The sequence below is a fragment of the Camelus bactrianus genome, chromosome 21 (genome assembly GCF_048773025.1).
Source record: "Camelus bactrianus isolate YW-2024 breed Bactrian camel chromosome 21, ASM4877302v1, whole genome shotgun sequence".
In the NCBI taxonomy this organism is placed as follows: domain Eukaryota; kingdom Metazoa; phylum Chordata; class Mammalia; order Artiodactyla; family Camelidae; genus Camelus; species Camelus bactrianus.
Window position 1 is genome coordinate 13,385,955 of NC_133559.1, and position 24,073 is coordinate 13,410,027.

General features: G+C 42.5%; 1 long non-coding RNA gene across 1 annotated transcript in view; it reads left to right on the top strand.

Annotated features, from left to right (window-relative positions):
• The window catches only part of LOC123616540 (uncharacterized), a 26,913-nt gene extending 12,343 nt beyond the window's left edge, over window positions 1–14,570 (top strand). The window contains exons 2-3 of the long non-coding RNA XR_006724541.2: window positions 235–362; window positions 12,956–14,570. This is a non-coding gene — a long non-coding RNA (uncharacterized LOC123616540). The remainder of the gene's footprint in view (window positions 1–234; window positions 363–12,955) is intronic.
• The last annotated feature ends 9,503 nt before the right edge of the window (window positions 14,571–24,073 follow it).

Genomic DNA, 24,073 nt, shown 5'->3' on the forward strand with positions numbered 1-24,073 from the left:
ACTTGCTATCGCTTGGTGATGATGGTGACAATATCCAGTTCCATGACTTTATCTTGCTTTCAGACAATTAAAAAAATCATCCAACAAAGGACTATTAAACCTGTGTTTAAATTGAGTTGCATGGGTTACAGAAGTAACCATTGACCTGAAATTAGGTTATGGTTGGAACTTGAGTTGGATACATCTAGTTAAAGCTGTTCAAGTGAAAACTTGTAGTTTCTGAATTTGACACAGGGTGGCGCTCCTAAACCACTCTGCACAAGGCCTTGCTGCGATGGGACGGGTTGCAGTGGGAATGCCTGAGCCTGGGCAAGACCTCTGGTGGGTGAACGAGAACTCAGCATGGGCTCCTGTCTGACCCGGTAAGTGGACCCTCTCTTCTTCCCTTCACCTTTGTTTTACATTTAACATTTGCTGTCCTATAGTCCCCCACATCCTGTTTCATTAAGTTGGGTTTTCATTTTTTAACGTGACTTATGCTGAAACTATTTGTTTTTTCATGATAGAAGTTAGAACACATTTAAAAAAAATACTTTTTTTAAAGGACAAAACTAAGCAGCGTGATTTCATTCTCTCTTCTTTGATGTTAAAGTGAAATAGAGATGAGTTTTCGGTATCAGTTTAAAATATGATTCCTTCAGGGTCCTGCCCAAAGTCTCACGTCCGCTCTTCATTCTGAACCTCCAAAGCCATTCTGAAGTTAAATTCACAACATAAGACGGTGGCACGCAAATGTGACTTAGATGGTTGTCTTATAAAATTTGCCTGGGCAGGAGGTTTAACTTGCTCTTTTAACTTGCTAAGGACTGTCTCACTGTCGTTTCACTTACTTTCGTTATCAGTTCTCACTTGATAATGCTGTCTTCCACTTCCTAACTGGCCGATGGGGAGGAAGGAAGCAAACAGGAGCTGAGCCGATCTGCCTCAGCTCTGCCATCTGTCAAGATGACATCCCTTCTTAAGCCGTGGTGCTCTCCTTTTCTGTTTATCTGGACATTAGACAGTCACCTCTTCTCCCTGCGAAAAGGAGCCTCCTGTGTTCTTCTAACTCAGATGTTGCCTTTTTGACATCTGTCCTCACAGTTCCAGGCCCTAGTGGAAGGCAGCTGCATTCACCTCTGTACCACCAATGCCTCTCCCAGGCCACACTGGAAGTAGACTGAGTGTCTTCCATTTTTTGCTACATATATACACATATATATGCATATACCATATATAATATATATACATATACATATATAATATATACATATACATACAATACATATACATAAATGTATACATATATGTGTATATATACATAGAGAGAGAAGTGTATGTATATGTGTATATATATTTATAGCTACCTATCTATTTATGTCTATATAATACAGAGAGCAGCCCATGCACCCCCTAGGTTTTGCGCTAATTCCCTTTGTTCCTTATTTTCTCATTATTTTCAAGGAACTTCGCTCTCCTTTTAGGCACATCTCTGGGTCATAGACTTCTCTTTTCTGGACTTTAGTCTGCCTCCCTAAAGGCAAGGGTGGCCACACAGTCCCGCCTTTCTTGGTGTTAACAGACTCCAAGATGACACTTCTCTTACATCTCTCTCTTTGTTGAAGACCAATATTTGTCTTTGTTTCCACGTCTCCAGTTGGCTCTTTTTCTTTGCCTTAAGTCCTCGAATTTTAGTTTATAATAGCGATTTTCCTTTATGCTTCTGAAAGTCAAACATGTGAGCTGTGACGAGAACATAGCTGAAATTTAATGAAACTGCTTATTAATATGAGTACCTTTCTTAGCAACATGCCTATCCCATAGTTACCACCCATGGGCTGAAGGGTATTATTATTATGATTAGCTTCTCATCCAATTTAATTCAATACGCTTTTTTCAAATACCTACTTGATGCCAAACATTTTGTACTGGCGATGTGAAAATTAGTAAGTCACGATCTCTTTCCTTGAGAAACTCAAAACCAGGGCAGGAGACAGGCATCTTAAACTAATAACTGAAAGACAATGTGATCACTCCAAGCAGGAATTGTTGGGTAGAATGGTGAGAGAAGATGAGAGAAGAATCAGGGAAGCTTCTGTGCTCAATTCTTAAAACAACCGCATGAAGCAACTGCTGTGTCACCATCAGCCTCACGTTGCAGGAAAGGAAAGCCAGGGGAGAGAAGTTAGGGAAGAGTCTGGCTGAGGGTGGCAACGCTGGGATCTGGACCCAGGAGTTCTGGCACTCAGAGGTCGTGTTCTGGACCACTCCCCTGCTTCCGCCAGGGCTTATGAGGCAGAGCAGAGCAGGAGGGCATTCCAGGAAGGAGGGGGAGGCTGTGCTCATCATGGAAGCAAGAAAACGTGGGGTCTTCACAAAAGCCTGGTTAGGTGTGGCGGGACACAGCCAGTCATGCGAGGAATGGCGTGACACTCGGGACTTCCACCGACATTCGTTGTCCTCATTTTCTGTTTTGGACATAAGGCTGTCTTGAGTTGAGTGGGTGACCCTGACCCATCTTGGGGGAAGGATGTGCATTTAGTCATTGTGCCATCTGGAGCAGAGGAGGGTGGAATTTGCTCCTGTGCACCCCATCCTCTGAGTGGCCATTAGTCTTCTTGCTGCCGACAGACGGCCTTCTACAGGTTCACAGAAAAAGGGCTGTGGAGCTGAAAACAGTTTCTCCATGGCCCCAGCCCAAGAACCTCAGAGCAGCCTCCCCCCATCTCAGGCTTGGGCTGCCCGGGGATGTGACAGTTACCAGTGCAGACGGCTTTTTGCTCGACAGTCCTGGATGTTCTGGTATCTCTCATCTGTTTCTGCTTTAAACGAAGCCATGTTTCTAATGACATCCCTGAGAGAATGAATTCAGGCGTGTGTGTGTGTGTGTGTGTGTGTGTGTGTGTGTGTGTGTGTGTGTGTGTGTACGTGCTCCTTACGGCGAGTCAGGAGAAGATAACAGAGCAGGGGTGGGGCGACAGGAAGGCGTCTCCGCACCTTGCCCAGAACCTGCGTCTGCCTGTGTGCCTGTGTTCCCACACTCCCGTCCTCCCTTAGTCCCCAGGGGAGGGGCGTCTCGTGTCCCAAGCAGATGCTTCCTAAGTGTGTGATTTCAAGCCTGAGACCGGCGGGCGGGGAGAGGCTGTCATCTCTAACTAGATTCAGCTGCCTGCTAGGGCTGTAATGGGCTTTCAGAGTCCAGATGGCTGCCCTTGGGCCAGCTCGCATCTGGCCGGGAATGCAGGCGAGCACGTAGCCGTCTGGGGTGCGGGCTTGGTCCTCTGGGGAACTTGCAAAAGGGGAGGACTTAACGGGGTGTTTATGCCACACTGGTCATGTGTCTGGGATATTTTTCTCCACAGCCTTACTCCTCTGACCCTCACCTCTGACCCCACTGCACAAAGGCCAAAGCTAAAACGGAGACATCTGATTCTTCAGCCTCTGATCTAGGCTGGCAGAATACAGGGCTTTCCTTGGGGAAAACTTGCAAAACTTCCAGTTAAACTAAGTCAGCCAACAAATGCGCTGTAAGTCTGACCCCAGGATGCCCACAGGGTTTTCCTGTAGTCCCACCAACAGCCTCAACGATCAGACTTCCTTCCCGTTGACCACGGAGGTCTTGAGAATGTCTGGAAATTCACCAACCGCAGGAAGCCAGTGATAGGCAGGTTTCCACAGAATCGGACACGACGAGTCAATTTTTGATAAGGTTTTTCAGGATCGCACCTGCTGTGGGGAGCCAACGGGTTTAGAGCAGAGCACACTTTAGAGATCACCTAGTATTCCTGTGCTGGTTACCTCGTTTCCTTGGAGAGGATCTGAGAGGCAGAGGTAATAAAAGAACTTGCCCAAAGAGTTACAAAGTTAGTTAGAAGCTGAGCTGGGGCCCAAATCCAGATTTTCCAGCCCGTAGCTTGGTGTGTTTTACCCAAAGTGCACCTAAACTTCCATTCTACCCTCCAGATGCTGTAACAGATTCATTGATAACAGGGAGGGAAGCCCTGCTGAGAGGCAAACATGCTGTGGTAGAGAAACATATGTGATTAAAACTGGGAATAACTTTGAACATCTCTTCATTCAACAAACCAGTGCTGAGTATCTGTTATGGGCAGTACCCCCTGCGCTGGGCAGCCTGGGCTCTGCAGCTTGCTTCTCTGTGTCTCTTTGTCCTGGGGTAAGCCAAGTCTGGTTTCAAACAGAGTCTGAGTCATGCGCTTTTTTTTTTTCTTCCCACTGAAAACATCCATGCCTTGTTACAGTATTTAAATTTGGCCCATTGCTCAGTTCTTGACTCCTGTTACTCAGTCTCCCCTCATGGCTTGGGTTTTCTATGATGCTGCGTATAATCTAGGCTCCTGTACCCCTGACTGGCCCCTCACAGTTTCCTGGGCATCCTGGCACTCTTCACTTGCTCTGCTGCCTCCTTTCTGCCTTGCATTTTCAGACCAGGCATTTGGCCTCCACACTCATCCCATGGCCCTCTGCTGCACGGTTGCTTCCGCCTGCCTCACTCCTCTAGGAGTTCCTAACTCCCAGGCCCAGCATCCCTTAGAATTTGCCATCTTGCTGCAACCCAAGGCAAAGGAGTACATCCCTTTCTTGAGGAATATAAACCACGGACTGGATTGCCTCGGACGTGGAGACAGAGTTTTGAGGTATGCTGAGAGAGAGTCATCTTCAGACTGAGCTATACCGGAAGATGAAGTCAAATTACTGAGAAAGCTTTTAATTCGAAAGCAGCAAAATAGGATGAGTTGATGGGAGAAGAGTTAAATATTAGTGAGAAAGTCGTTGAATCATAACAGACTTTTCAACTTCGCTCCAAATTACCACTTTTAAAACGAATGGTTGCTTAATATTTGTCGATGTTTATATCATTTGACACATGCATTTTTATTTTTCAAAAAAGAGTAGCAAATCCACGGTGAAACAGCTGCTGGGTTTGAGCACAGGGGCTCCCGGGGACTCAGTCGAAGGGGCTGCGTCTTTTAGCGCCTGGCCACAGCTCAGTGCTCCTGCCTGGGTGCAGCCTTTCTACCTACATTTTTGTATCGACTCTGAAAGATGAGTGACCCCTTGATCGTTTACTCTTCAAAACTGAAGTGGCTGCAGATGCCAGGTACAAGAAAGGATGAGAGACTTACGTGGAGAATCAATTCTTTACTCTTAATCCCAAGGTTTCCAAACTTCGCTGCACATTAGAATCACTGGGGGAGCTCATAAAAGCCCCAGTCACACTTCATACCAGTTAAGTCAGAATATCCCTGAGGGCGCGGGGCAGGGATCTTCTGATTTAATTGGTGTGGGTTGGTTGTGATTGGGATTTTTATTATTATATAAGGTTATACAATAACATTTAATAATGTGTGCTACTAACAATAATGTCATTATTGTTAATACGTTAGCATGCATTGTAATCTCCTAGAGGGCTTGTCAGACACACATCGCTAGGTCTCAAAGCTTCTGACTCTGTGCATTTCTGTTATGTTCCAGATAATATTGATGCTGATCTGGGGGTCAGCTTTTGGGGACCACTGGGCTTCTCTGTACATCAAAAGCAATGGCCCTTATTATTTATAACCTTGTTATCAGGTGTTGAATCGATATCTATCTTTTTTTCCACCCTGAATCTTTTTGCAAAAAAAACAGATTGATCATACCTCTTACCTATTCTATATCTGTGAGGCAGTAGCAAATATACATGCCCGTTAAAGCAAAAAGACATTACAGTCTAAAACTCAGAATTGAGCTTTCCTGTCTCATGTGCATCTTCCCCTAGAGGCGAGACATCTGTCAAGCAAGGGTGTCACACATCGGTGTTCCAAACATCCAGTTTATTGCTCCTTGGATAACAATGATGCGTTTGTGCTGGGGAAGATGCTCCTATTTTTTTTTTAAATCTAAATGCCTTGCTGTGTTTTCAGGAATCTTTCAGAGCTCTGTGTTTTGGAGGGTTTATGGCTGGCTTGTCCCTCGGTGGGAGCTGTTTTCCTCTCTCAATGGTTGTGGCTGGACGGAGACATTCATCACTGTCTGACGGACGTTTATGCACAGCACTTAGGTTCCGGTGCCTGAGCAGGTTGGGGAAGGATTCCAGTTCCCTTGGACCTTGGCCTTTCCTGTTTCTATTTTAGTATTTCTTGTAAACAGACTAGATCAGATTGATGGCATCCATCTTCCAATCATGGCCCATTGGAGATAGAAATAATCCAAAATTTGTGTTCTTTCTCCAACAGACCAGAGCTAAATTCCTCTGGGCAGTTGCCCTTCACAGGTCCAGACCTGGAGAGTTTCTGAAACCAAGCAGCAGCTTGGCAACTTTACCATTTTGATCAATTTAGTCTCTACTGATTGGGGATTTGCAGAGTCGAGGGGTTGCCAGGCCTCCTTCATGCTTTACGGAGCACATTATTATGGTGTTTAACCTTCTTGGATCTTGTCTTTTGGGCCCCAAAGGAAGCAGCGAGTGGGAAAGTAAGTGGTGAGGGAGCCTGCTGAGCTCTCTGGCCCCTGCTCCGGGCGGGTCGATCCTGACTGCCTTGTCAGTACCGCCTTGCTCGCACCCAGCTGGGAGGAAGGTCGGGGTCTGCAGGGCTCACCAACCTGCAGACCTTTGTGGGGCCCCTGACAAAGCAGGCGACGGGGGCTCACTTGTACTAAGCGAAGGCTCTGAAATTTGGTCTTAGTCCTGCTTCCAAAATCACACACAAACAAGGAGGGCCAGTTACGCTGAAATGGGGCTGATGACCCGACCTGACCTAACTCAGTGCAGTCACCGGAAGTGGAACGTTTTCCATCTCACACGTAACTGTTGCCCCCCCAATACTTTGTGTCTGGCACCACGATCAGCAGGGAAATGACGGACATGTGGTGCCTGACCTCAGGAGGCTCACAGCCTTCAGTTAGTACCATGTTTATCTCTGTGATAAAAACAAATTTCAGGAAGATTCTTTAAAACTAGTGGAGGAGATCCCTATTTGAAGGGAAAACCCTTGCATTATTTGCCATGTCGTAATGTCTAAGATATTCCTCCTTTCCTTCCAAAAACATTGCTTCTTCACCTAATACATTCCAACACTGTGCTAAGTCCTGGAGATTAAGAGATGAAAAAGATGCATTTTCTACTATTGGTAGGGGGGGATATGGTCCCAGTCACAGCTGAAATTTGTAACCACAACCTCTTTTGGACTATCCACCCATTAAACGCTTTGTAGGTGGAAATTTGGGAACTTCCTCTTTGGAGTGGGGGCCACTGTCTAAAGGGAAGAGGAACTATTTAGGTCTCTTTTAACCAATGTCCCTTCTGTTCATCCCGGCTACTAGCAGTGTTCTCACTCCTTCAACCAGTGCTTCCTGCCTGAGTCACACGGCAGGAGATAGAAGAGTGGCCAAAAGCTTCATAAAAAGTGAATAGCACACGCGTGGCCACTTAACCTCATCCAAAACCTCAGCACAACTATGTAAAAGGAATCATGTGTCAACACTGAGACGGTGACATTAAAGACCACACGACACATGACAAGGAATTGTTTGCCTCCCTCTTGGAGTGAGTGGGGACAAGGGAAACGAGATGGTTTGGTTTGAGTTGTCATTTTTTTAGGAAAGCACAAGACTCCTTAAACACTTCTCCATCCACCCCATCCTCCAGGGACGGCTGCTTTTATTTACAGACATTTTTGGGTGGAGATGTCCTGTGTATGTAAACATGATAGGAGCCTAAACACATATGAGGGAGTCCCGGGGATTCAAATGAGATGAGACATTGTCTTGGGTCATATTTATTTTTTAGGATAGGAGGTGCTGCTTCCATGGCTGTACGGGCTGCCTCCTTGGCAGTATGTTCAAAGACATTGCCTCCCAAAGCTTGCTTTGATTAATTTTTTAACTATTCCCCTGCTCAAAATGTTTCTAAGGTTTTATGAAGCTTATTGAATTAATAGTCTTACTCTGATCTGCTTAGTCCTCTCTTTCATTAAAACCTTCCTGAACAATGTTTTCTTTCACCATTTCCAATTGAATAACAAAACTAGACTGTCGTTGGTTCCCTGGTCTACTTAACGATTATTATTGTCATAATGGAGCCTTGAAGCAATGAAATCCTGAAAGGCCACTTTTTTGGAATTCAGTAACATACAAAACCCTGTGGTATAATCATGACTTCATATTTCTCTGATTACAAAGTAGTCACAGGTAAGATCCAAGGACCTTGACTTGTTGGGGTCATGGGGTCTGAATGCACTCTCGTGGTGGACATGGGGTTCTCCCTAAAGGTAACTGGTGTTACCATGGCCAGTCATCCTGAGAAAGTGCTGGGGCCCTTGACATCTGCAGACCCAGTGCAGAATGAAAATGCGGGCCCTGGCCAGGGCTGGGGAAATCAGTATCCCCTTTTCATGACCCCCTGTCCCAAACCCTGGTGGACAGGCAGATGCCAAGGGATTACAAACTCTGTGCAGGGACATGGCAAGAGCCCCGCCCCCACCCCACTGCCAGTCACCCCCAGTTGCCCCCAAAAGTCTCTTTGGTCCAATCCAGGTGTGGATGTACAGCTGCTGCCTTGCTCCAGCCAGAGTCTCCTTTTATCTATGCCCAGGACCCTGCCGGGGCAAAATTCAACTGCAGGATGAGGGCCTCCCCTTGCCCACATGACCTAAGCAGAGGAGGCAGCAGTAACAGGGCCTGGGTGAGAACAGAGTGGCCGAGAATCTGTCCCAGAGAGGTGGGGAGGTGACCGGATAATCAGGTGGACCACGTTTCCAAACCAGCAGCACAGCCCCCCCAGCCCTGTCCTGTCAAGATTTACTTATAAAACATACATTCAAAGATAATATTATTAAGAATTTCAAAATAGTCAATATAGAGCATTAAAACCCAAGTGTGGGGCCCTTCTGAGCATGGGGTCCTGTGCGACTATGCCGATCACATGCCCACGAAGCCAGCCCTGGCAGGGGGTGATCCTGGGACAGAAAAAGCCTGGCTGGGACCTGGACCCGAGGGTACTGGGAATGCGACTGCTCTCATTGGATGGTAGGCTAGTAAGGGGGAGAGACAGGCTGATGTCTGCTGAGACCCTCAAGCAGGTCTAAGCGTATGCTATGGTAGTTGGGTGAGTCCAGGCTATGCTTGGGACAGTGTGGCACAGAGGCAGCCGGGCTCTCTCCCGTGTCAGGAGGATTAGAGTGGGCGAGGGCTGGACAGTGCTGGCTGCGCAGCAGGGGGTGGCATGGCCTCTCCACTTCTTGGCAGCTGCCTTTGCAACAGTGGTGGTGCAGAGATGGTCTGTTTGGGCACCTGGGGCAGTTATTGAAGCCTCTTACAGCCTCCGAGGATTACATGAGTATCTTAGTTTAGAGCTGGGAGAGGAGCTAGAAATGATCTTATTACATATGCCAGGAAGCACACAGGGAGGTTTAGGAACATATTGGGCAAGGGAGCTCCGGGGAAAGACTACACTCGTTCATCTTGGCGTAACTCTTATGAGGGCTCGTTATGTGCCAGACCCTGTTTGAAGAATATTTTTTGCCTTCTTTCTCTCTAATGGGATAGGACTGTTCTCCCCCATTTTACTGATGGTCAAACTGAGCTATACAGAGGGAACTTTCCCAAAGGTCACACAGCTGGTAAGTGGCAGAGTGAGGATCTGGTTCAGGCATTCTGGGTCCAAAAACGGCACTCTTAGCTGCTCCTCTGCCCTCTAACTGCCAGGCACTGGGCTAGGAGACTTACACACAAATTAGGAGTTGTATTATGACATATGGATTTGGGATGCCATTGCTTCACCCCAAGAAGGTAAATTTGGATCTGTTGGTGATGTACTTTACAGTTTGCAGGTATTATCTATGAGAGAGGACAGGCAGGATTACTGTAAAGCCTTGGCTCTGCCGAGTACGGCTCTGTGACCTTGGGTAAGTAACTTGACCTCTGAGGCTCTGTTTCCTCATTTTTGCCTCCTTGTTGCAGGTCAATATGCTACTCCTATTTGCATTTTTGAAATGCAGAAAAAATAAGTTTAAGAACCTCCATTCTTGTCCTATAGGACCCCTTAAGTCTTGGGGGTCCAGAATAAGGGAAACCGCTCTGTTGCAACCTGTCGCAGCAACTCCGTATTACTTCTGAATGTTTTCCGAATTGTTCTTGTCTTACCTCTTGAGAGACACCACAGAGCTAGCACTGCTCCCATTGTCAATGAATTGTCCTGAAATTTCTGGATTGGAAATGTGAAGCTGAGGAGTGGGGGGCACAATGGTAGGTTTTTTTATGTGGTGTAAGCATTGCATGATAGAAGACAGGATGTCATTGAATATGCTCTCAAGTATGGGTTTATATCATATCTCAGATGTATTTCTGCTTTCTCCAAGTCCAAAATTCAGGCTGTTTTTCTTCTTCGTGCTTAATTACAAGTGTTTTTAATTAGATGACTTCCATTAATGGCCAATTAAGTTTCAATTTAGAGGTCACATACAAACACTGGCAGCCCCCTTCCAGCTTGGGCTCTCTACAGAGTGACCCGAGTCTGGACTTCCATCTGCTTAATGCTGCTTTGCCCATTAAGGGAAGTGAATGGTTCCCTAATTGCTTGCCTTGGGAGAGGAGCCAAGTTCTACCCTTCCCTCAGCAGCCTGCACTTTCACAGCTGCGATTGGAGCTCCTGGACAGGGGAAGGAGGAGAATGAGGTGTAAGGAGAGGGAGGTCTGGGGAGCTACCAGCAGAGGAAAGAGCCCAGAGGAATGACTTCTCAGAAAGACGTAGGGTGGCTATGGTTGAGAGCTGGCAAGGACTCAGGTTATGACTATATGTCACGAAGAGGATGATGGTTTTGGTTTCTTAGGCCAGGACCTGGAGGATGCTTATTTCTGTCTACGTGGTTTTGGCATTTGCTGCGGCTCAGCCAAGAAGCCTGGGCACTGTTGGTGCCATTCAGCTGTCTTATTATTCTTGAATTGCTGCAATAGGAGGAAGAAAATTTGGGATTCTTCGTGATTAGCGTGTACTTACTATGTGATAGACACCCATAAGCACTTATTTAATTGTCAAAAATGTTATATAGCAGGCAATAGTATTATTATTATTTCTAGTTTACAGAAGAAGAAACTAAGACATAGGAAGGCTAAGTACTTGTCAGAACAGTAGAAATGGGATGTAACACTACACCACTATTTCCTACCACCTCTACTCATTGGTCTATTTTTCCTCTCGCATCACACAACTCCATGAGGCTTGGGACCATGATGAATTCACCATAACACAGTGCCTGATTGGTTGAAAGAATAACTGAGTCTTTTCATCTGTAGGGGCAGGATGTCTGTATTTGCCTAGTAGAATGACAAAAGCAGTTGTGGCTTTTATTTTAAGCAGTGAAGTCACATGGCTACCACCCAATTTCTACACAAAGGTAAAGCTCTTATCTTAGATAATGGGAGAAAGGGGGATAAAAGGACACAAAGGATGGGGGCCATTGTATAAAAACACCTATGATGTGTAATAGATTAAGAAAATGTATATCAACATTAAATAACAGTGGGTTATTTTTTGAAAAGGAGAGTAAAAACCCCATGGAATGTCTTCTCCTTTTTGTCATCATCGTTACTTCTCACTTCCTTTTGTACTGGTTTTGCAACCTGCACATAATTTTGCATACAAGATCCTGTTTAGTCTCACACGAATCCTGTGAGGTGTCAGGTTCTGTCATCCTCATGGTCCTAATGCTCTGTTTTATGTCAAGCAACTGGCAAGAGGCAGAATTCAGTCTTGCTTTACTGCCCAGTGAAGAGAGGACAGCATTTGTGAGAGGAGGGCGAAGGAAGAGTCCTAGATTGTGGTGGAAATGATGTGTCCTGACAGGTAGGAGTTTGGGTGAAAAATCAATGATAATTTAATTTCAGCATACAAGAACTTATTCTACACACCGGGAAAGGGGAAATATGCTCTTGAGCTTGGAGATGGAAATGTTCTTCTCGTAGTGTAAACCTGCTTATTTATGAATTATAAACATAATAGTCACTAATCCAAGTGCTGTGATATCAAGGATGCTCAAGTGTTAGAACCATAGAAAATCAAAGTCTAAAAGTCCTAAGAAGTTGTTCAACCTTTTAAATTTTCAGTGGAAGAAATGGAGGTACAAAAAGGAAGAGTGGTTTGCCCGAAGTGTGAAACTAGAGCGTGGCAGAGTAAGAACTAAATCCCAGGTCTCAGGACTTGAAGGCTATGTTTCTCCCATTTCATCACATTGTCTCCAACCTACATTCTTGAACAATGTCCGTGATCTTTCTATAGAGAGAAAAGAAAAACCTGTGTCTCTCTCTCACTCTGTCACTCGGTTACCGGGGGTTGATTTAACAATAATATCACTATCAGCATAAAGGACAAAGCTCAGTTTCCTCTCCCTCCTCCATCCTTTCTTCTCTTCTGCTCCTGTACCTCTTGTAGCTAAGAGATCAATAATTTAGATACCCAGTAGCTCACTGTTTAACATGTATCTTAAATTGAAGGTACCTGATCCTAGGCCTCTTGAGAACAGGTCTTGATGGGCAAAGAAAAAGAGATTGAGAAAAAGTGCAGCGAGCAGTTGGAGAAAAGGGCATGGAGAGCAGAGACTGGATCACCATCAGCGTCCTTCTCCTACACGAGAGTTTTGCTATAGGTCTGACTCTGGTTGTTGGATCAGACTTGCACTGTTTTCAATGGAATAGTTGATCATGGATGGAAACACAAGCATACTTAGTAGTTAATTAAATTTAAACTTATGAATTGTTAAAATAAGATTTCATTATCCTCTATGTATAGAGCATGCTGGCTTCCTGCGCTATAAATAGGTTATCATGGGAAAAAAATTAAACGTTGAGTCTCATGTTATGGCTCTGAAAACACATAAGCATCATGATGATCAAATTTACAAAGAACTTTACATGTTTCAAGCCACTAGAGGATGTTCCTGCCTCTGATAACTCTATATAATTATGTTTGCTTCTTCCACAGATTTAAAAATGGGATAGTCAAGTCTTCAGATGTTCAATGCTTCGCTCACAATAGAATCAGAATTTCATGGACTGAACGTGAGCTTGGAAATCAGACATCTACATTTAAACTGTGGCTCTGCCATTTACTTCCTAGTTGTGTGACCATGTTAAGTTTCTTAACTTCTATGATCCTCAGTTTTTCATCTGTAAAATGGGAATAATAGCACCTCCTAGGCTGTTGTGAAGATCAAATAAGATAATATGTCATCTATACAGTGATTGACATATAAAACACTTTTGCTAAGTGCTGTTTTTATTACCTTCTATCTTTCTCTCTTTTTCCCTTTTTCTTTATAAATGGAAACTCGGAGACTAGTCAATGCTGTACAGCTCTTTTCATCCGAGCAAGAATCCACTCACCAGAAAGACCTTGAGACGTCTTGGTTTAATGACCTTGTACATTCCACCCTCCTTAGTCCCATGGCTACACCGTTGCTGTTTTAAACATGAAGAAAACATGCCTTCCTGATAAACCACCACTCCCTTAATGAGACTCAGATCTTAAGACCTCACCTGGAGCCTGATGTGTCAGCCATTGCATTTCTTCAAATACATTGGGACAAATGAGAGTCAGAGGCGGGACCTAACATTTTCTCCTCTCTGTTTCTTCCTCTCTTCTCCCCTTTCCTCTCCTGCTCTTTACCTGCTGACTCCCTCTGGAGATCTCACATTTGCCTAGATCTAAGCTTAGGTTTTCTCCTCAGGAGACTGGTAGGGCCAGGGAACGTAAAACTTCTGAGTCACAACAACCCGAAGAATGATCGGCCTTTTGTGCTGGATGGAATTTTTAGCCCTTTGGAAAAGGGAGGCAGTCATCTCCTGCTGTGGATTCTGAGTTCACAGGTATTATCAGGAATCTGGAACACAGGACTGGAGCAGCTGGGGACCTGAGGACTTTAAGGGATCCTCATTAGTTTCCTGGACATTCCTTCTGTGCACAAGTCACATTGCATAGAAAGAGTCCCTAACAATAAATCATTTGTCATCTTCCACTCCGGCAGAGATTAAAAGAAAATATTTCATTTGAGATATGTGCCCTTAAACACAGTTGGCAGAAGTAGAAATAAGTACTATTTATCAGAGGAGTCATTTGAAAATATTTTCAACATGTGCAAATCTTTGATGCGTTATTTTCACTCTCATTAATCCATTCTTAAATTGTTGGAATAGTTATCATTATACCACATGCATATAATATTATACAACTCTTTGAGATGATGTTTTTGAAGACTAGGCAATGATACGGAGCTAAAAATCTGATGGTTCAATATTAAATCGAAAATCAGAAACTTCATCTATATATAATGTGTGATCCCAATTTTATGAAAATTATAATTGTGCCTAAGTAAATAAGCCAAAAATACTAACAAGGTTTATCTCTGCTGCTGTGTTTACCACTGATATTATTTTCTTTCTTATACTTCCCTGTATTTTCCAAATTTCCTACCATGAATGACGTATTTGTTGTTTAATTAGAAGATGTTACGTAAAAGAAGACAGAAGTAGAAAGGATATCTGGTACCTTCCTTCTGATTTAATGAAATGCAAAATATTTCACAAATCTTTTTCAAAAATCTTATTCTTCCTGTGGAAAATAAAATTATCATTACAGATGGCCTAAAGATTTAAACATAGAAATAACTCATGAAATTTCCAAAAGAAAGCATTGGTTGATATATTGACAGTCTTGGAGTAAACAAAACCTTTAAGCAAAACAGAAAATCCAAAAGTCACATAGAAAATGTCTGATAAATTTTATTACGTAAAGAAATTTTTAAAAATCTGTTTAGCCAAAAGAAATGCCTCAAATAAAGTCAAAAGTCAAACAACAAACCAAGGTGAAAATATTTGTAGCACGCTTGTCAGGGAACAAATATTCTTAATTTGCAGAGACACCATAATCATTAAAGAAAAACGGATGGCTTGCATTAGAAAAAACATGGGCAAATGGGATTTCTGCTTTGAGCAATAGCAGAGTAGGTATTTTGGACCCAGCATTTTTCTTTAGGTCGAAAATATATCTAAAAGCAAAAGAAAAACTTGCAAAGTATTGACTAATTAAGGGGAAGATATGAGAGAACTTGAAATTGTAGAGTGAGCCCATATTTTCCCATAAAGGCAACTGCCAATCTGGATAGGGCAGCTAAAAAGTTGGGTTTCTGATCCAAACATTTGATAGGGAATGCCCGGGGAGAATGCTGATTTCAGGTACATGAGAGGTTTGGGGGAAACAGTAATTATGAAGACTATGAAATCAGATGACTGCCTTCAGGATCTTTAATGCACTGGAGAAAGATAATGAAAGGATGAGGGTAACTAATTTAAAGCAGATTTTGAAAGACAGAGGATCTTCTGAGTTACAGAAAGAACTAAGAATAAAGCCCAGAACTTAATTAATTATAAGGATAGCAAAGGTCCAGAGGAAAATTGATACCAAAGCTGAGCTCCTGATATGGTACCATTCCTTGAGGAAACCAATCCTTCTCTTGGTGGCAGTTGATTACAGTGGACTCCTAGCCTTTGCCTGCTTCCTTCTCAATGCTGCACTTTACTGCCTACACCACCTCTTGTCCTGCTCTGCTAGAAGACTCATTCCCCAATACCTTGCTAATTTTCCACAGATTTGATGTTTACCATCTGCTCTCAGGGAGGTGGTGAGATGTAGCAGAAAACATGCTAAGCTTGTTCAAGTCCTGGCTCTGCCAATAATTGGTGTGATTGCAGACAATTAATAATAGTGAAAATAATTTATCTAAGGCCAAGTATAAACCAGACCCTGGCTATGCACATGTCTCTCTCAAAACTCTTCCTTTGAAATCTGGAAAAACAGAGATTGGGAGAAGGGTGAAAAAACTATGCCCAAAGTTACATAGCTGGAAGGAGGTAGAGCTGGGCTTCCAACCCTGATCCACATATACCCCAGACCTACCCCATACTGTCTAATTAAAACATCTGGGCTTCAGACTCTCCAGTAGTAAAATGTGAATAAAATCATTACTGTCATAGAACCGAGGGAAGATGAAATCAAATACGTGAAAGATCTTTGCAATTTGTAGTAGCTAATATTTACTGAGTACATATTATACACCAAACAGTGTTCTTGTGGCTTCATAGCTTCCAGGTGATGGATCCAGGGATCCAGGCTCTGTCCTTATGCAGAGATCTTCGGCAGAGATCCTGAGCCCCTGGGCTTTACATCTGATAGCCAGCTTAAGCTATTATTCCTTGTTCATTAAGTTGTGGGCCTGTGTTATCTTGCTAGGGCTGCAGTAACAAAGCACTTAAGAAGCGTCAACAAATGAACTTTATTGCTTCACAGTTCTGGAGGTCAGAAGTCCAAGATCGAGGTGTTGTCAGCCTTGGTTCCTTCTGAGAGCCGTGAAGAAGCATCTCTCCCATGACTCTCCCCTAGCTTTTCGTGGTCTGCCGACAATCTCCAGCATTCCTTGGTTTGTAGAAGCACCTCCCCCATCTCCTCTGCCTTTATCTTCATGTGGAGGTGTGTGTCTGTGTATGTGTGCCCAAATTCGCCCTTTTTGTATGTACAGAAGGTCCCCAATTTATGATGGATTCACTTACCATTCTTTAACTTTATGATGATGTGAAAGTGATATGCATTCAATAGAAACCATACCTCGTATTTTGAATTTTGATCTTTTCCCAGGTTAGTGACATGCGGTAGGACACTCTCACGTGACGCTGGTCAGCGGCAGAGAGCCACAGCTCCCAGTCAGCCAGTGTTCAGGACGATAAGCAACTGATCCACTTACAAGCGTCCTGTACCCATACAACCGTTCTGTTTTTCACTCTTAGTATGGTATTCAATAAATTACATGAGATACTCCACACTTTATTATAAAATAGGCTTTGTGTTGGGTGATTTTGCCCAACAGTAGACTAAGTGTCCTGAAAGCATTTAAGGTAGGCTAGGCTAAGCTATGATGTTCAGCAGATTAGATGTATTAAATAAATTTTTGATTAACAGTATTTTCAATTTACTATGGGTTTATTGAAACATAACCCCATTGTTAAGTAGACAAAGAGCTGTACACTAGTAATATTGACTTAGGGACCCACCTCCAAGGGTAACCTCATCTTAACTAATTACATCTACAAAAACAGTATTTCCAAAGAAGGTCACATTCTGATGCATTGGGGCTAGGACTTCAGTCTATGCATTTGCAGCGGCTGGGGGCATGGGCAGCAGGGGGGAACACAATTCAATCTATAGCAGGATTCCTCAGCACAAAAATTCAGGATAACCTTTTGTGGTTGTTCTTTTGTTACCTGCAAAGTGGGCAGATTTTTGCGGGCGGTGTGACAAAAGTGCCTCTCTTATTTGTGCTTTCAGAAACACCAGAGTTCCTTAGGCCTGTACTTTTTGCTTTTTCCACACCAGAAGGCCGGGTCAGTGGGTCTTGTGCTGGTAACAAAGCTGATCAGGAAGCTGTGTAAACACTGTACGCTCTGAGGGATAAATGTGATTGACATGTTTTTAATCATTTCTGCTTTACTGCTGTTTGCTCTGGTCAACACCATCGTCTAAATTAAGTTCACTCTTGATATAATGTCTCATTACGTAAAGTCAAAGAAAGCTCTTTAGATGGGTCTTTCTGCTTTTTGGCAGGGCCCAGGGAAAAGGAACTGGACTGAAAGTCTGGACACCGTGGATTTGAACAGGACGTGCTTTTCTTTGAGCTTCATATTCCTCATCCTGTAACCTTTCTGGGGTACCTGTGTACCCCTTTCATCTTTCTAATCCATCCTGCTCCCTGCTGTTGCCCACAAGTCACAATTAATTCCCTGCTCGCAGTTTTCTCCCCTTCTTCAATCAATCCAGCCAAACCAATTTTGGTTGGATACACATTAATTTATGGCAAACTGTCATCACTTGACTGCGCTAGGGACTTCACATGCTCGTTTGTTTCCTTATAGATTAACTTCCCTTTCCCGTCACTCTCCCCTGAAGCAATCCCTCTGATGTGTTTATTGTCACATTGAATTTGGGGGTATTTACATATATTTGATTTACAAAGAATATTTTGCTTGACACTCTCTTGAAACTCTCTGTAGTGGTTATTTTTTTGGCTCATTAATTTAAGATGGTTCTTTGTTCTCTACTAAATTCAGAAATTCTAGATTTTAGCGACCTCACTGAAATGTTCAGCGGAGATGAAGTGACTTACTCATTGAGAGTAAGCCCATGAGAGCAGAGGAGGAGCCAGAACCCACCATCAGGGCTCCCTTCACTGACCCTTGATAACCTTATTTCTTTGGCCTTTTCATTTCAAAGAGTTTCTTGTACTTTGGCACTTCCTTGAAGTATAAGATGTATGTGTCAGGAAGGAACTGGGACTGAATTCTGGGAAAGGGAAGGAAAAGGAGAAGGAATCGGAGTCACAGAATATTCCCAGAAAGGCTGCATCAAATTCCAATTCAATTTTATTAATTTAACAAATATGAGTCAGGCCAGGAGCTGGTATTATAGTGAGCTATGTCCCTGTCCTCAAGCAGCTCACTGTTTTCGCAGAGGCAAACTTAAAAGGAAGAGCCAAATGTGGTATTAGAGATTATAATAAAGCGAGGTCAGAAGAGACCAAGAGGACCAAAAAAGACAGAGAAATTAGCCTTCCCCCTCAAAGATCAAGGCAGGCGACCAAGCCCAAGAAGAATGTTCTAGGCAAATGCAAAGCCGTGGAAGAATGAAGTGGCCACAGCTTGGCGTGTTTGGGAAACACCAAGTGTTTCTTTGTGGCCAGTAGTGACAATGTGATAGTCACCATTTTCTTTCCAATTTGAGCTCATCCTAATGCAAGCCGCACATCTAACGTTTCTAAATTGTTTGGTAGCTACATTACAAACTAAGAAGAAGCAATAAGAATTAATTTTAATAACATTTTATCATTTCAACCTGTAATCAATATAGAAATTATTCAAAATTTTGCATTCCTATTTTTTTAAATTGAAGTATAGTCAGTTACCATGTATCAATGTCTGGTGTACATTCCTATTTTCATGCAAGATCTTTAAAATATGGTGTGTGCTTATGTTTATAGCCCACCTCAGTTGGGATTAGCCGCATTTTAGGTGCTCCTTAGTCAGACACGTGGCTAGTAGCTACTACCCCGGACAGCACAGAACAATATTGATGAAACTAACGAATGAAACTTAGGTAGATCAAACTAAATATTAGGTACTCAAATTCCAAAACCGCTTGGGATCAAGCCATGTAAATAACCCTTGGCATATCTCACGTGGGCAAAGGCTGTCTTTGTGCAACTCGCCTTTGAAGTGGGCACTTTCTGGAAGTGGGAGTCAGTGAGGCCTAGTGGGAAAGCATTCATTTTGGAAAAAAACTTACACTAATTATGTGACTTGGATCAAGTTACTTAATCTCCTGAATTTATTTTCTTCATTTGTGATAAATGGACTGAAAAAAAAAATAATCTCTTGCAGAATTAAAATATATTTGCATGCCTGTCACAAAATAGACACTTATAAGTAATAGCTCTCATGAAATATTTTCTTCTGTGATATCAGACATGTTATTCATTTGCTGGATTAAAAGATCTGACAAATGAGATCCTTAGGTGATATTAGTCATACTTACATGACATCTGCTGTGTGCTCAACCCTGTTCCGGGCACTTGGGCCGCATTAGTGAACAAAATAGGTGAATAGGATGTTCTGTCTCCCAAATACTCAGCATGAGGCCCAGTGGGAGTGCCCTGTGGCACTGTCATTATCTACAGGCAAACCTTTTCAGCATTTTCAATGTGAATCTCTCATCTAAAAAGAAACAGGGTTAGAAGGGCGGCAAGAGCAAGGAAGCTTCTGGCCAGTGTGAGAACACGTGAGGGAATACTAAATGAGCCCTGGCATTGTCCTATCCCCAGACTTCTAGAAAGGACTGCAGTGCTACGTGGGGCTGCAGCAGCCACATGTGAAATGTGGTGATTGTCCTTGAAATATTATTATTTGAAGACGCATCATTTTAGATACTGCAACATGAAAACCTACACAGATACATGTTGAGGCAAAATGCAAAATTTTACACAAAGTTTTACAATAAAATGTAAGACTCCAAAGAAATTGCTAGGTTGTGGTGAGCACTTGGGGCTACATATCAAAGATACTATATATTATGATTTATTTTAATAGGGACCCTTTAGTAGAACATTCTAGAAAGGGCATATTAGACAATTTATTAATTTTTATTTTTTCTCCAATATATAGAAATTATTTTGGACTCTGATATCATCATGAGGTTGTTTTTAACTCCTCTGTGAATAGGAGCTGTGTGGATGGCAGATTTGGAAAAAGGAGTGTGTTATGGCTGGTTTGCTTAAATCTGATGGCATGGGTCCAAGATAAGAGTGTGCAGGTGCTCTCATCTCTGCTTGTACCTATGAATTAACAAGCTACGGACTTACAGTTATTCAATTCCATGTCAGCTGAATTCCTTGCTTCTCTTTCATGCAAAGTCAAAGTACCTAAAAGGTTCTGAAAGAGTCAGAAATCATGACAATGTTCAATAAAAACAAGGTCATCAGAGAGAAAGAACATCTAAGGACCATTAAAAGTGCCCAGCACTTGACGGGCAAGCTGTAACTGCTGTAGACTGACTCCCTGCTCCCAGGAAGCCAGTGGTCAGAGGACCTGGGTTTCAGGGCAAGTTTTGGTAGCAAAAGGCTATTTATTCTCTAATCAACTCTATGGAGAAATACTTGTCTGTGCTTGTACTAAGAGTTTGAAATCTTAGAAAACAAATGTTGGATTCAATAAAACTATTTTTTTTATAAATGTTTGCTCAGTTACAGGTTGAGTCATCCTTGGAGAAGGCTGGCATCCCTGCCAACCTGGCCAGATGAGCAATAGCAATGACTCACCTTGTGTAATGGTTCATGAATGACAGAAGTCTTGCTCACATGTTATTCTGTTTGGTCCCCACAACAACCCTACGTGGCAGAGTTGGATACCTGTCCTCCAATATCTATCCCCCAATTACATAATATTCAGTTTTCAGAATAAACACACCTCCAAGCCTCACATGATTTATAATTTCATTCTGTTGTGGTCAGAGAATATACTTTGTGCAATTTTAATACTCCTACATTTATTGAGACTTGTTTTATGGCCTAAATGTGGTCCATCCTAGATAATGCTCCATGTAACCTTGAGAAGAATCTATATTCTGCTGCTTTTTGGATGGAGTGCTCTATGAGTATCTATTAGGTTTAATTGGCTTATATTGTTATTCAAGTGTTTTATTTCTTTATTGATCTTATATCTACTTGTTCCATTCCTTATTGATGGGGGAATATTCAGATCTCCAACTGTTATTGTTGAACTGTCTATTCCTTGCTTTAATTCAGTCAGGTTTTGCTTCACGTATTTTGGGGCTCTGTTGATAGGGTCACATATGTTTATAATTTTTACCTCTTGATAAATTGACTCTTTGATCAATATAAAGTGTCCTTTGTTTCAAGTAACAAGTTTTATCTTAAAGTCTATTTTTTTTCTGATATTAATTTAGCCACTCCAGCTCTCTTTTGGTTATTGTTAGCATAGTATATGTTTTTCCAGCCTTTAATGTTCAATCTGTTTATGCTTTTGAATCTCAAGTGTGTTTCTTGTAGACAGCATATAGTTGAATCACTTTTTTAAAAAATCCATTATGCCCATCTTTGTCTTATAATTGGAGTTTATACTTAACGTAATTACTGGTAAGGAAGAATTTTTGTCTGCTATTATGTATGTAGGGGAAAAATTAACTTTAAATTTCAGTTTTGACTTCTAATTTCTGTCTAGGAACTTAATGATGGGAGGGGATTCATACTGTTTTACTTGGTATATTATATAACATCCTCTACTGAGAAATTGTTTAAACCCAACAACTCTGGACCCAGAGTTCCCGTGTTCTAATCCTTGGTCTACCACTTCTAAGCTATGCTGCCTTGGACAAGTGACTTATCATTTTTGTGCTTTGATTTATATTCCTGTACATGAGAAGAATAATAATGCCTTCTCACCTGGCATTTGGGACAAACATAGTCTGTATATCTTGCCATTTTCTTCTGACTTTATGGGTTGCATTACAGACTGGCTTTGTCTCACATTGTGCAGGAGAATCACTCTCTGGGATTCAGGAATAAAGTAGGCAAAGGTTTTGTGGGGAGAAAAGAAGAGACTTCATTTAGACCTCTCAACTCCACTCTCTAACCCAGTTTTGACCAGAAAAAAAATTGCATCAGAGTATTAAGTCCTTCCCTGGTTATTAGTAAAGCAACTACTTTATTTTATGTCTTGTTATAATTCTTTGTATTCACATGTCATCAGGTACAAACACAGTAGTGTGGTAGAGGGGCAGGCTGTAATAGGATGGGGCCATCAAAGCCCCACCATGGCCTTCAGAAGGAGTCTATGGGATTATCTGTCTAGCACTTCATCTTCTCCAGAAGAAGATAATCCCCAAACACACTCCTGCTCCAAATATTGCTATTGTGAGAGCTTCCATTGAAAAAAATATATAACTTTCTTTCTTTAGTCACAAATGATTGGTCTGGGGGGGTACCAATGTCCTCCCATGAGATTTAAAAAAAAAATGCAGTACTGAGATTCTTAAAATCTGAGAATCTACCAGTGGCCAAAAAAATCTGCCAGTTGGAGTTGTCACATTTTAATAAGAAGAAAGGGAGATAAAGAGAGAGAGAGAAGGAGGAGGAGGAGAGGAAAGAAAAAGGAAGGAAAAAGAAAGAATCAGAAGAGGAGAGAAATAATTCTGACATGTTTTCTACCCAGGGTCTGGTTTTATTTATATCCCTCTTGCAGTCATGTTTTTCTTGTTTAGTAGGAACTCCTTGGCTTCCTTGACTTCTGAGAAACACACCTACACACATTTACTAGGCTAATTTGTTTTAATTTTTTTGTTACTTGCCACCAAACTAACTTTTTTCCATTACACACTAGCCCACCTAACTAGAGCTCCTTATCTGGATTTTACCAGAGTGCTCTCTTGGGAGGCTGGATCCTGCTTCCCAGCCATCAAGATACCAGCTATGGTACTACTCAGTGAATTGGTTAATTGTCTGAGAACATGAACCTATGATTTGAGACCCACGACTTCTCACTCTCTGGTTGTCAACCACACGTCAGTCAACTATCTCATTGAGATCCTGATGGCTTTTATAGGGGATATCCTGTAACTGAATTAATTTTTTCCAAGGCCTGTTCTTTAAGGACCTTGGGAAATGCTTATAATTTGATTAATAAGGGGACTAGAAACACTACTTTAGTTGTTTTTCTAAAGTTCTACATAGATGAGGTGTTTCGGAAGTTATCCAAAATGCATTTATCCATCATCCTGTAAAGCAAAGAAGTCTTTCCATCTTAAGCTCATCTTTTTGTCTTGCTATGTGTAGAACTGAAAACATTACCATCTGTTGAATACTTACCATACACCACACGCTGTGTGAGATGCTGTCATCTTCATTATTTCCCTTGGATTGCAGAATTTCAGAACTAGGAGTGGCCATGGAAAGCACACAGGCCAACTCACAGATGAATAATTTGAGGTTCAGAGAGGCAAAATCATTGGAGTATGGGGCACCAAATAACTACACTCCTGTTTTATGCCAAAGTTCTGAATCACTTAAAACAATAAAATAAGACAAAAGAGTAGGTTAGATAGAGCCCACATAGTGTGCATACTGCTGATACACTCTGTTAGTGGGTGCTGTGGCTTATGTCTGTGAACAGATGATCTTGATCCTGAACCTCAATATTAAGCTGCTTGACTCACTCAGCTACACTGAACTGAGGGGGGTTCTCCTCAAGGGAAGAGTCTGCCTGCACAGGAGCAGAGCTGAATGCATTCCCTGTGGACAGCCAGCTTGTAACAGGGATGGAAGAGCAAAGGGATGGGAGAGTCAGCATCCACTTTCCAGGGACACGAGTGAGTACAGGGGTGGAAGGAAGCCACTACCTGCACATGGAAGAAAGCATCAAGATTGCAGGGTAAAAATAAGTGTCTTCCGACCACACTCTCTGCCAACAGGAAAGGTTACCCAAATTAACA